This window comes from Bos indicus x Bos taurus, chromosome 15 (genome assembly GCF_003369695.1).
Source record: "Bos indicus x Bos taurus breed Angus x Brahman F1 hybrid chromosome 15, Bos_hybrid_MaternalHap_v2.0, whole genome shotgun sequence".
NCBI lineage: Eukaryota > Metazoa > Chordata > Mammalia > Artiodactyla > Bovidae > Bos > Bos indicus x Bos taurus.
In genome coordinates, this window is record NC_040090.1 from 40,581,757 (window position 1) to 40,595,642 (window position 13,886).

At 43.9% G+C, this 13,886-nt stretch overlaps 1 protein-coding gene across 1 annotated transcript in view; it reads right to left on the reverse strand.

Annotated features, from left to right (window-relative positions):
• The window catches only part of ST5 (suppression of tumorigenicity 5), a 170,955-nt gene extending 157,300 nt beyond the window's left edge, over positions 1 to 13,655 (reverse strand). The window contains exon 1 of the mRNA XM_027563218.1: positions 13,381 to 13,655. The gene's annotated coding sequence lies outside the window, so the exon portion shown is untranslated. The remainder of the gene's footprint in view (positions 1 to 13,380) is intronic.
• Positions 13,656 to 13,886: the final 231 nt, after the last annotated feature.

Consider the following 13,886-nt stretch of genomic DNA (forward strand, 5'->3'; position numbering starts at 1 on the left):
GAGGATACCACCCTAACGGCAGAAAGTGAAGAGGAACTAAAGAGCCTCTTGATGACGGTGAGAAAGGAGAGTGAAAAAGCTGGCTTAAAATTCGTTGTGCACTTTACAGTATGTTATTTCTTATGAAAAACGAAGAGTTTTTAGCAAGGAAATATGGTAATTGACCTGTATTTCAGAAAGCTCACTCTGGGAGCAGCTTGGGAGATTGACTGAAGAACATCCAGGGGCAGGCATTCTGAGACATTAAAACTGCATTCCAGGAAAAAGATGGTCAAGACTTTAAATGGATTGGAGGCAGCAAGAGAGCAAGGAAGACTTTTGGGAAATGGACTGACAAGACTTTATGAGTGTGATTACTGAGAGAGGAGAAATCAAGAGACAACTCTGTGAAGGCGCTGGTGAAAACAGGAGAACAAAGCGCAGCTTTCCGGAGATATGTATTGAAATGTCAGCTTAAAAAACAGTCACAACCTTAAAGTTGAGAGTAAGAGTTTTATTTGGTGGGAATTTTAGGACTTTCGAGACGGGGAGACAGCATTTCAAGTAAGCCTGACAGAACTCTTCTGAGGAGGTGAGGGGGGAGCTAGGTTAGACAGAAGTTTTGCAACACAGTGAAGATAGTCTGAACATCAAAAGATTATTGTTAATTAAAGAAAACCAGAAATCCCAAATTAAGGAATTCAGCACTTTTCTTTGTATGGGAGGACGCACGAGTCTGGACTCACTGAAATCATTCCTTTCGTATGCATTTCAGCTACCCTGGGCCAGAATCCGGTGTTTTTCACCTAGGGCTCACCATAGGGGATGGCGGCTAAATCTGTGGTATTCTTCTCCTTCCTGAGTGCCCTTAGGGCTTACCAGATCACTTTGGAGGGCTGCAATCTCTGATGACTGTGACATCCTTGTTTACTGATATGGCAGGAAATACTCCATTTCTCAAAACATGAAGTCTGAGGTGCTTGTGGGTCACCCAGCTGTCCAAAAGCAATAATTATATACACTAACTATATGTCAGGTAGTTCTGAATACTTTACATATATTAACGCATCTAACTTCACAAAAACCTTATGAGGTAGGCACTATTAGTAGCCCATTTTACAGATGAGGAAACTGAGGCATGAAGAAGTTAAATGACTTGTCCAGGACCAGATATAATAAGCAGTAGAAAAAGGATATGAACCCAGACCATTTGGCTCAAGAGTTCAGGCTCTTAAGGTGACCACTGAGATATAGGTGATACAGTCTCTGACGTAAAGGAAATAGTCGAATCCCTGGGGAATAGCTGAGATCTCACAGGAAGAGAGTATGCAAAAACAAGCAATAACAAAACATGCTTCTTAGTGTTGTCACAAGAATTAAACAAGATATTTGCAAGCCTCTTGGCGATACGCAAGTCACAGAGTCAGGAACCTATTAAGGACAATTCTTCAACAAGACTGACTGGGTTAGATTAAAAGAACCTTAAAGGATATAACAACCAGATACAGTGTGAGGTTACAGGTTCAATGTCAGTATGGAAAAAATGATAGGATACTTGGGGGTCAACAGGGGGATCTGAAACATGGACGGGGTGTTAGTTAAAATACAAATCCACAGAACATGAAAAGTAGAGATATTAAAAACATAAAACAATGAATTATAGTATGTCTAGTATGATCTTGCTTTGGTAAAAAGCAAAGAATACAAACATGTACATAGATATACATAGAGAAGGATCTAGAAGAGGGTGCACAAAGATATTAATAGTGGTGATCTCTGGGTGTCGGGAAAGTGAAACTTAATTTTTTACAGTGACTACAATGCACACATTGCATTTTTTAAAGAACCAATTTAAAGTTGAAGGTAATTTCATATTTTGTAGTTTTCTATTAAAGAAGTCCACAGACATGAAGAAAGCAGAGCAAACCTCATACAGTATACAAGCTGGCTCCAGATGCCAAGAAAAAGAGGGGAAAACAACTTCACTCTGGAGAGCAATCCAAGGGCTCAATAAAACACCCCTCTTAAAAAACAAAAAACACTCCTCTTCTACATCTGTCTTCTTTTGTTCTGAGCAGCTGCTTTTTTCCAAACGATGGGAAAAATTAGCATGATTGCCTCCCTCTCATTTTTGTCATTCGTTCTCAGAAAACAACACACCATGCCCTTCTCAGCATCCCCAAAGAGCCATGGAAGCAGGCAGAAGTAAAGAGCCTGAAAAACAACACATGCCGTGTGCCCTGTGTCCATACTGCAGGCAAAGGAACTTTCAGAGGAAGGGACAAAGCCCCCGTGGAGAACGCTCTTCTCTGGGCTTACACAAGCAGGAGAAATTCTTCTGGAAAGACTTCAAACTTAGAGGGTTTCATCAGGAAGTGCTGCTCCAATGGAACTTCCCACACTTCATGCAAGAAGCTAATTTTCATTGCTCTTAAATTTAAAGTCAGGCCAGGGACAGAGGTCAGGGAGAGAGGGGAGGGCCCAGTGGGGGCAGAACAAGTGAAGGGGTACACTGCTGCTGAGAGCACTCTCCTCCTGGCCAGCAATCCCAGCAAACTGGAAGGTGCCAGATCTACCCAACAAATTCCAGTCAACCAGTTCAGGACCCTTACCAATTCTTAGTTTTCTTCAAAACTGCCTCAGTATTCAGTATATTGCCTACTACACAGTACACATTTAGCAAGTGAATGCAAGCTTAAGTGAGTAGTCTGAACTAACTGAGGGCTTATGGACCGAGCTCTATAACTTCTGGGGCTTCCCTGGTAGTTTAGACGGCAAAGAATCCACCCGCAATGCAGGAGAACTGGGTTTGATCCCTGGGCTGGGAAGATCCCCTGGAAGTGGGCATGGCAACCCACTCCAGTATTCTTGCCTGGAGAGTCGCCATGGGGCTTAAAGAACTTAATGTAAAATAGAACTAAATGTTAATATTCTGTATCAACAACATTTGATGCAATATGATCAAAAGATTAAAGCTCCAACATTTAGCATAGCATCTGGTACTTAACAGGTCCTGCTCAGTAAGTATTTGTTGAATACTCTAGGACCAGATCTTTTTCTGCAACCCAAACTCTCAGATCCAGTATGAGATATTATCTGAAGGTCTGTGTTCTCACTTTCTTGCTGACTTTTAAAGTTTTTCCTTAAAGATGGAAAAAGATTCCTGAGGATGGAAAAAACTTTTAAAGTATCATACCCTGTGCCAATTCACTGGCCTGGTAAGGACTGTATCAATCTATTCTCATCAGCCCTGGCTGAAAATCTATGTGGATACATGTATGGGCCCGGGGTTTAGCACAACCCATTCACCCAAAGCATTTGTGGGTCCAGCAGGCAGATCTTACTTCCATTGGCCTCTTGAGTCCTAAAACGACAGTGTGAGGCTGCGGTCCCTGGAGGCCTGACTCCCAGCCACAACATAGCTCCTCAGACACAGATGTCCAGGCCCTCCTTGGAAGCTGATCCCATTCACTGTCCATCTGCTCCTTCTGCCCTTCCCCCTCCCTCCATCACTATTTCACACTAGTATAGTGTTATCTTCTACCTCTACGTTCCAGGCTCGGCTGCCTGAAGAGGAATCATCACTTAGATCCTAAAATGTCATTTACAACCATATACAGAATTAAGGGAAAAGGCCAGTTCTCCAGGCTTTTTACTCCCATGCTCTAAGAATTCTGGGTACACTCATCTTACCAAAGAATTGAGTGTCATCTTCAAAACCCCCTACAAATTTCTAAAAGCAAACTGAAATGCAACTAGGCCCCTAACTGCACTAACAGCTGACTGTTACAAGGCCTCCAAACTCCTCAAGGTTCCACTTCCTTCCTCAACTCCAATCTATTCTCCATACTTACATATCTACATCACCTTCACTAGAGCGAAAAGACAGAACAAGACTTAAAGCATTTTGTATGCCTCCCTGTCATTCTGAATTTAAAGTCTTCAAGATAACGTTCAAGATCCTCCAGGACCTGGTCTTCACCTTATTCAGCTCATCATATCTCCCATGGATCTCTTGTACAAACCTGTTGCTTCAATTAGGCCTAATTTCCATCCTAATGTCTATCCCACACAAGCCAAAATCACTGTGTAGAGGAAAGAGAATTGACCTAATAATCAAAATATCTGGATTCCATACATTTTTGGCATACATTAGCTGTGTACCTTTGGACACGTCCTTTGCTTCTGTAGGCTCGGTTTCCCTATCCATGAGCAGAAAGATTGAACCAGATCATCTTAACAATCCTCCTAGTTTAAGAAAAATTACTCTATGATTCCTATATGACCAACCAAATCCATCTCTTCCTCAAAAGTCTGTAAGTCCTCCATGGATTCTTTCTAAGCACTCCAGACCACACTACTCTCTCCCTTCATGAACTCCTATGTCTGGAATTCAAAACAAATCAAACAGTGCATTCATTCAGCTAAGATTTTCTGAGCATTTTTTTGGCCAGATATTATGGCAAATCTTTGGCAATAAATATAAAGCCAAGTAAGACCCAGTCAGTTCAGTCACTCAGTCGTGTCCAACCCTTTGTGACCCTATGGACTGCAGCACGCCAGGTTTCCCAAGTAAGACCCAGACCTGTGTATATCACCTGTACACCCCTTCCTGCTTCACTTTTTATCCAAGTTATGTTAAACGTGCACATCAAATGCATATGACACCATTTATTCATTTAACAAATATTTATAGAAAACTTTCCATGTCCTGTTTTGAAAAGTAAAGATACCAGTAAACAGATGGACCAACTCCCTAACCTCATGGCATCTGTTTATTTTTGTAAAAGCAGACAGGAAAAACACACAAACACGTAATGCAATTTTAGGAATAAAAACAAAGCACAGATTAAAGACTGACTAAGATTAGCTTTCTTTGGATGATCAGGTCAAGTCTCCTAGAGGTGGCACGTTTGAGCCAACACCTGAATGAAGTGAGAGTACAAACTGGCAGTATTCAAGAAGAGCACGTCAGCTGCAGGGCAAAGGCTCTGAGACAGAAGACGCAGAGAGGAAGGCAGAGAGTAGGTGGGAGGGCAGGGACTAGAGCACATAAGGACTTGGTTGCAAGCGTGAATTCTGAGTGTAACGGGCAGGATTCCTTATGAAGGCTAAAGTAGGGGACAAACATAACAGCTTGGTTGCTATGTGGAGAAGGGATGGGATAGAGGGGTTCACGACCAATTAGAAGGTTAAACAGAACCAGTTAAGGGCTTGGCATCCAGTCTCCAACTAAGCTCACATCTTGACTCTTCGGTTTATGAACTGTGTGATCTCAAGGAAGTTCATCTCTCTGACCTCAGTTTCCACACCTTTAAGTGAGGATGACAGTACCTACATCACAAAGCTATCTGAAGATTACACTAATGCGTGTAAAGCCCTTGGAACAGAGTCTGGCACAAAGTAAACATTCTATGAACGCCAGTGCTTTAAAGCCATGGGATCACCTGGGGAAAGGGCAGATAAAGAAGAAAAGGGGGCTGGAGTGACCCTTGGGGCTCTCCAACATCTCCAAAGTCCTCCATTCAACCCAAGGCTTTTCCATAAACCTGCATATCCTAAGCCTCATCCAGGGCCACAAACCCCCTGTTTGTGACTCACGATTTAAAGCTTGATAATTTAATACTTTATAGAGATCTTTGGGCAACAGTTATACGTTCTAAGTTCAGGACTGGTTTGGTTTCTTTTTTTTTTTCATATACTTGTATACCCACTACCATGCCTGGCATAGAGTCAGACACATACCAGGGTGTTGGAAACTTACTTGTGGACACATCACATAAACTAAAAATTTTAAAGTCAACGAACTGTACTTTCTCTTAAGGAAAAAAAAAATCTTCAAGGAATGATGTGGATCACATGATATCTTTAGCACTATCCCATCATCCAACCATCAGGCCCACCTTAGCTGAGATAGTCACAATGGCCCAAAGCACCTGCCAGGCCATTTTCCCTTCTGACTTCCAATCCTTGTGCTCTATGTGGAAATTTTTCTGTCTCTTCTTTCCTGGAGATTTGTCTAGGTGTAAAAGCCTCTCCTGTCTGGCAACATGTCACACTCTGGCCCCCAGCCCCTAGTCTCCATAAGCCAAAAAAACAAAAAACAAAAACCTGGATATTGAAGCCAAATTTTATTCCTTAAAAACAAAACAAATCAAAAACAGAAGCATCAAAACTTAGGTGAAAAAGAGGGAAAGAAAATGGACCAAACACACATCCAGAGAACCATCTAGGAGGGCTCCTCGCACACTGTGTAGGCGTCACAGAGCTTTCGGCTAGTGACTACGAGTATTTACAGAATGACCTCAAGTGACAAGAGTTTCCAACAGAACAAAAGTACAAGTCAATGAGGGGGAAAAGAAGTCCTAAGAGGTTATTGCTTTGCTTAGTTTCCAAGGAACTACATGCCCTTCTGTTTGTCCTCCCTGTCCCACCCACCTTCCTCCCCACACCCTCAGCCCTGATGATAACCACAGAAAATAAGGCTGACCCACCAGGACCAGCTGTTGATGTGGCTTCAACCACGTCTGAGCCTCAGATCCTGAGATCTGCCCCTGGCCCCCCAGGGACCAGTACCAGAGACAAGGATATGGGAACCACGTAGGCGACTTGAATGTGGGCAGAGCGGAGCACATGAAATTGCTCCCAAACTGGCTTTCTCACTCATATCTAAACCGGGAACAGACAAAAGGCTGCTAGATGTTATTTTACCAATACCTTTCAGCAAAGCTACTGCTAACTAATGCGGACTGCTGAGCTGCTTATGGGGGTTTGAAAAATGGTCCACCTGAAATAAGACACAAAGTGGCCTCTGTCCATCTCCCAAGACTGCTATCACTTTCTGTATAAACACTTTGGTCCTAAATCCTATTCTAATTCAAGGCCATGATCTGTCAAAACACAGATGTAGAGGGGAAAAAAAAGCAGCAAAACAAAACCCTCACAGTGGTTTCTCTCTGATAAATTGGACATTAAAGACTCAAATGAACACTTTGACCTTAAATCCTGTTTTTCCATCCTCTTCCTAAGCCTATATAGCACTATATAGTCATTTGTTTTTTTGTTTTTTTTTCCCACCTCCCAGAATCCCCGTCTATATAGTCATTTGTAAGTTGGTTTTCTTCATCCCGAGATCAGTGTGTATAGATTCTAACATCTACTGAGAAGCAAAAAGCTTTGATCCCCCTCCTATAGTGGTACAAAGTTTCAGGGGAGCTTCTATTCCCTTTGGATCCCAGTGTTAGGATCATTCTGGTTGCGTACAAGCCCCTTGGGTCTAAGCACCTAGCATCCATCCCTGGCTCAAGTGCCAAGACCAGACTTTTAGGAAAAACTTCTCCAGGCAATCCTTGCTACTAACCCAGTGGGTACCTCCTAATACAGGAGCTACTGCATTTAAGTGGAGCTCCCAGCAACTGTAAACGTAACCAAACATGACTAGCAGCAAAAATAACTGACTGAACCCTGTTCACTTACTAGAAAATATATGCTCACGTGTTGAAACTCTATCAGGAGTAATCTCAGCATCTAGATCAGATCCCCATAGCAATACTCCAACCAGGGTTATCCAAAAATTACTTCCCATCTAACTTCTTTACTCTACCCACTCCTCAATTCAAACTCCTTGTATCAAGCGTGTTTACTGAAGAAAAGCAGTAAGAGAAGAGAGAGATGCTTGAAAGCACTAGCCAATGTGCTATGTCCATAAGCAGATATTCAGTAATGTTGAACACCAGAGTGGATGAATAATGCTTCCTGAAGATGCTGCTGCTGCTGCTGCTAAGTCACTTCAGTCGTGTCCGACTCTGTGCGACCCCATAGATGGCAGCCAACCAGGCTCCCCCGTCCCTGGGATTCTCCAGGCAAGAACGCTGGAGTGGGTTGCCATTTCCTTCTCCAATGCATGAAAGTGAAAAGTGAAAGTCAAATCGCTCAGTCACGTCGGACTCTTCGCGACCCCATGGACTGCTGCCTACCAGGCTCCTCTGCCCATGGGATTTTCCAGGCAAGAGTACTGGAGTGGGGTGTCCTGAAGACTAGCGTCTGACAAAATATCCTCAGACATTGACTCCTTCATTAAAAGCTATATCTACTCCAATCTAGCCTTCAAGAAAGGAAAGAATAGGGAGAGGGGATAAAAAAATTCACAAATATTCTATATTCAAACTTCAAACTATATTCAAATTAACACCCAAGATCCCAAATTCACATCAAAGGAAGACAGAAAGTCACCAACAGTGACACTGGCCCACTCAAAGCCGTTTTCACAACACTGACAACCAGGACTCTCGGCATGCGCTCACTACGGCCCTCTATCATAAGAGGCCCGTGAGAAGAGGTTTTCTTTCTTATGCTGTTATAAAGGGTTAAGCAGATTCTTTCTATCATATTTACTCAGGGGTCCTAGATTCTGGTTTGAACAAATGATTCCCACACTTCTAGAAAGGCCTTAATTGGGTTAGTCTGTTACTTTTACTACAATCTTACAAAGGCTGGATTCTTTTTAAGTCCTTAAAAGACTTGGGTAAAATTCTTTTGGTGATAATTTTTTTTTTTTAAAGATCCTCTCCAGTGTTTACATATGTTCCACAACCACTCATGCTGATAAGGGAGGAAAAAAGCACATTTTATTTCCAAAAAGCATCCTTCAATTTGAAAGCTCTAATTGCCAACATATTGGATACTGACTTACTACATAAAACAACACACAAAACAACACATATAAGCACAGGTCTAAAAAGCAACTCAGCTTGTTTAGCCAGAGAAAGGGAAGGAAAAGATGGGTACAGAAGGAGCAATCTACATTTCTGGTAGCTGACATTAGGGTCCAAGAAAGACAATATGCCCACTCTGTGAACAATTGTGCATTAAGAGGCATGAGAAAAGGGTAAAAGCAAGAAACACTAAGAGAAAAAAAAAAAGCTCAGGCTAACTACAAAGAGATAATCTGTGATCATCAGTCTGGAAAGCTCAGGAAACATTTCCTGGAGAGATTGTGAAGTCTCTTGAGAAAGAGCAAATCTCTTGAGAAAGACTTAAGAATATTTGGAGGTGGAGATTTAAGGATAATTGGAGGTGGAGTTGGAGTGGGTTAAAACAGTCAAATGGTTCTACTATTCTAGGAGATTACATCTGACTATCCAAAGGATATTCTAGTCCTCTTTTTCTAAGCTTTTAGCTATCTTGGAAAATGTAAATCATTCCTTTAATAAATTATAAAAATGATAGATGCTTACCAAATATAAAAACACTAACAACTGTGTAAGCAATGAGCCAAAAATGCAACCAAAACATCTCTGACATTTAAACAAGAGCACTGCCAAAGTCTCTTTTTGAGACCCCCAACTGTCAAAACTAACCTCAAGAGCATTCTCACAGAAATCCATACCAAAAGATCTGCCATATTCTGGAGAAAAATCCTAGTTTTCCTTTCTCGTCTATAACCACAGGCCACAGATAAAACAAAATGGCTTTCAAGTGATACAAGATACAAAATGCGAGAAGGAGCCAAGGACCCATAGTTCAGGGCATGAACTATGGGTTCATCCTGGGAGATTACTCTGATCTAGAAGAACTAGATAAACTGAGCTAAGAAACATCGAATTCCAGACACTTCTGAACAAATGGCAAAGCTGGAACCTCACCCATATCTTTGGACTCTAAATTCCCTACTTCAAGAGGGCACATTCCTCGGAGGTCCGAACCCAAACTGAGTCATATCCTGACACATTTAGAGCTGCTGGTGAGAATTTCACAAACCAAAGCCTCATTCAATAGGGCAAGCTCTCCAGTTAGAGGCTCTTAAAGGTAAAAATGAATTTGGAGAACTGAGATGAAATTTTAGCTTTGCAACTTTTTAAAAAAATTTTTGCTGTACTGGGTCTTCGTTGCTGCGAAGGCTTTTCTCTAGTTGCAATGAGCAGGGACTACTCTCTACTTGGAATACACGGGCCTCTCATTGCGGTGGCCTCTCTTGTGGAGCACAGGCTCTAGTGAGTGTGGCCTTTAGCAGTTGCGGCGAGTGGGCTCAGTAGTTGTGACTCCCGGGCTCTAGAGCACAGGCTCAGCAGTTGTGATGCACAGGCTTAGTTGCTCTGTGGCAAGTGGGATCTTCCCAGATGGAGGATCGAACCCATGTCTCCTATATTTGCAGGTAGATTCTTCACCCCTGAGCCACCAGGGAAGCCCATTTTGCATCTTTTTATTTTACCAAAAAACGTGGTTGACTCTAACATGAGTTTATTAATAAAACAAAACTTCTCCAGTTGACAAGCGATTTTTCTGTTAGTTGCCCTTTTCTGTCTCATCGCCTGTTACCTGATCTCCCTTGGCCTAAGAACCAAGTCTTCAGAGCCCTGACACATTCAGAGGAAAGGCCTAGAGGTTGACAAGGAAGAGTAAGAAATCGAGATTGCATTCAAAGTGGGAGACAATTCTAGCAAAATGGCTCCACCCACTGCTGCCCTTCCTGTGCCCATTATCTGCAGAGAATCAAAGGGCCTGGTTATAAACTTGGGTAGTGGATGGCCCTGCAAGCTCCCAAGCTGAACAAGTGAACAACACAATTAACTGGTAGGAAATGTGGCAGGGTAGAAAGAGCTTTGCACATCTCAAAATCCTGGCTTTCCAATCCCTTCTAAATTCCTACACAGTAACTACCCAAATGCAACCTATTGCTCCTCCATAACAAAAAAGTGAAATAAATCTACATTTTTTCTTAACTGGTCTTATTAATAAGAAAGGTAATTTCAATTCATTTTCACCTTGCTGGTGCCAAGTTTTAAATTTTGGCATTTTTAAGAAGCAAGGGAATGTTGAAAGGAAAGGGCATCTCAACTTAAACAACATTTTAGGGCAGAGGCCCTAGTTTGGGGGTTCAACTTTGCAACCTAAGCTCTTAAACAAATTACAACATTGATCTATACCCCAGGGTAGCCAGGAAAGGAAAACCTTTTCACCGGAGCACTGTGAACCACGTGGGAACATAAAGGACAAACCAGCAGTCGTGGAGCTCCACATACACATTCCATGCCAACGCTCACCTGCTCAGATCCAGCGCTTCCCTGATCCCTGGCAGCCCTGTGGTCTGTGCAATCAACTGGTTCTCACCCAGTGAACGAAGCCATCAAAGGGTAGGGGGAACGGGGCAGGAAGTTACACACCGAGATATCCTGACCACACTCACTCTCTTTAGGCTGCCAATTAAGAACTACATCTTGCAGGTTACCTAAGATAAGCATGTTACATTCCTATACACAGATGTCATAATAATCTTCTAAAAACTCTGCTTTACCCATCATTTCCTTTCTCAAAAATCTTTAAAAACCAGACAGAGTAATAGGATGAAGTTCCAACTCCTAAGCCAGAATTCAAGCTGACCCGTCTGCTTCAGCTGAACCTGCCACTGTCCCTGGGGAAGGACAACCTTCAGAGTCAGATCACAGGGAGCAGGAATTCCAGCTCCACCACTTACCACTTGTGCGATCCTGAACAGGTTACTTATCTGTGTGGTCACTTCTCTTTAAAACAAGAAGAGCAATACCTATGCCATAGCCCTAGAGGATGGAAGACAGAACATGGCATACGGCACAGAGGCGATGATGCTCAGTAAGCACCACTTCTCTCCCTAGCTCCAATCCAAAAGGTCTACTCTCTTCCCTCTTGAAAATTCTCCCCAGCAACTTTCCACTGATTTCAGAACCATGCTTTGCTTCAATGCCTAACTGAAATCTTTTCTATAAAGTTACCCTGGCTCATGATCATTTTCTCCTCTGAGCTTCTTACATTTTAGGCCAATGGATCTAAACTTTTTGTTCTTCTCTATGTGTTGCTCCTCTTTCCCGGACACGTCCACAAACCCAAAAGCAAAGTTTTTAATCAATCATCAAGCCAATAACAATTTAAGTGGTCAATAAAAAATACTTTGAAGAAACAGTTGCCTTGGGGTTGTCTACCAATGATGGGAGCCTTTCTGGCCCAATGAGGGGATAATACCACTTTCCATATACGCTTGAGAAAATCTCCCACATATCTTGGGGAGTTTTTCCAAGGGTAATATTTATTGGGTAAATGAAAATGAAGCCTTAATCTATGTAGTCACAAGGGAACCCTCAGCCAAGCCGGCAGAGTCCAAGAAGCTTTAATTCACTCCATGCATTCAATAGGTTCTTTTTAGCTTTTGCTTTGTGCTGTCCCTAATTCACCATGGGAGACAGACTGAGCAATCTGGTCTCTATCTTTGATTAGCTTTCTGAAATTAGACTATTTCTGATCCCTTAGAAACCCCTATTTCTGAAAAACCTCATCAACGAAGGGATTCACCTTCTGAAAATATTACCTGGGAGGAAAAAAAACAAACAAACAGTAATACAGTTACTGGGGTTTTAACTTGGTGACCCTATCCTAAGATGGCCAACTGAGGAACTTGAACATAAGCCCTAGCTCAAAACAGCCCTGCAGAAGGAATAATGACCCCTTCACCATTCCCAAGACCCTGCCGTCCAAACAGAAGAAACAACCGCATCAGGATAAGGCAAGAGGTGGACTGAGGCAGCATTTCGCGAAATTCTCTTAGTGAAGCTGTTTCACACAGGTTCAATTGTAAACCACATTCTCATAAAGACCACAGGAAAATGCAATAATCTCTCTTTATAAACACTTGAAAACGTTCAGTCTCTTGAATTCTACAAACTACTAAATTCTTTAATCAGGGAGCAGAAACGTTGGCTAAAGTGTGTTCCTTTGGTCTTGGGTCACTTAAAAATGCACTTTCAATACTTAGTGCACTTCAAAAGAACAGCAAAAAAAAAAAAGTAAAGGTAATCATAAAGTGATAGAGAGCAAAATTAATTTTCCTTTGTTTGAGTTCCGTGTGTGTGCGTGCGTGTGTGTGTGTGTGTGTGTGTTCTGGAAGAAGTGCACACAAACTACCACAGCTGCAGGTAAGAGCTGCCGAGCAGCTAGGGCGCATCCAGGGGCTCACAGAGAGCCCACTACCAGGACCGCCCAGACCTCGGGCTCCTCCTCGCACACCAACCAGCTCTTCGCTTCCCCAGACCCTCGGCTCCATGTTCCCCACCCCCAACTGCGCGCCCCAGCGGAGCCGGGAAGCAAGGCTCGCCAGGACCGCCCGGAGGGCAGCCCCCACCAACCCTACTCCTCTGCGCTTTCCGAGGCCTGGGATCGCTAATACTCACCGAACTGGAACACCTCCCGGTCAGAGTGGTGACTAGCGGGGAAAGGGCTCAGACTGCAGCCGCAGGGCAGGGCGCGGCGGAGCCGGAACCGGCGCCCCTTTTGCCCGCCACCCGGCCTGTGGAGCAAGAGCACTGAGGCCAGCAAGCAACCTCCTGGAGGGAAGACGGGCAGGGAAAGCCTGGGCGGCGGCCGGGACGCACTTACCTCTGAGCCCCCCAGCCGGGCTGGGTGCTCGCAAGGATGGGGGCTTGTCTGCAGCCGCGCAGCCCGGAGGAGGAGCCGCTCCGGGAGAGAGGGCGGTCGTCGGGCGGGCATCCGCGCCCGGGGCTGCGGCCGGGCTGAAGCGAGAGAGAAGGGAGGGAGCACAGATTTGAGTGGAGAGGGGCGTGGAAGAGGTGTGCCTCCACCCGAGACTGGGAGGGTGGGCTGCTGGAGCCCGGCGGAGGGGTATGCTCGGAGGCTCTGGAGGGAACAAGAAAACCGCGCTGAGTGCGCGCAAAGCGGGGGAGGGAGGGCGCTGCGGATGGGAAGATGGGGGTGGAGAACAGGATGAGGAGTTGGTCCTCAAACTGGACCGGCCCTCACCTCGGACCATCCGACCAAGAATTGTCTGGGTCTGGAGCAAAACACAAGAGGGTCTGAAACTTTATGTCATTTTCTCACACACACGTGACGCCCCTGCAGTCCAGATGGTTTCAATCACTGGAGGA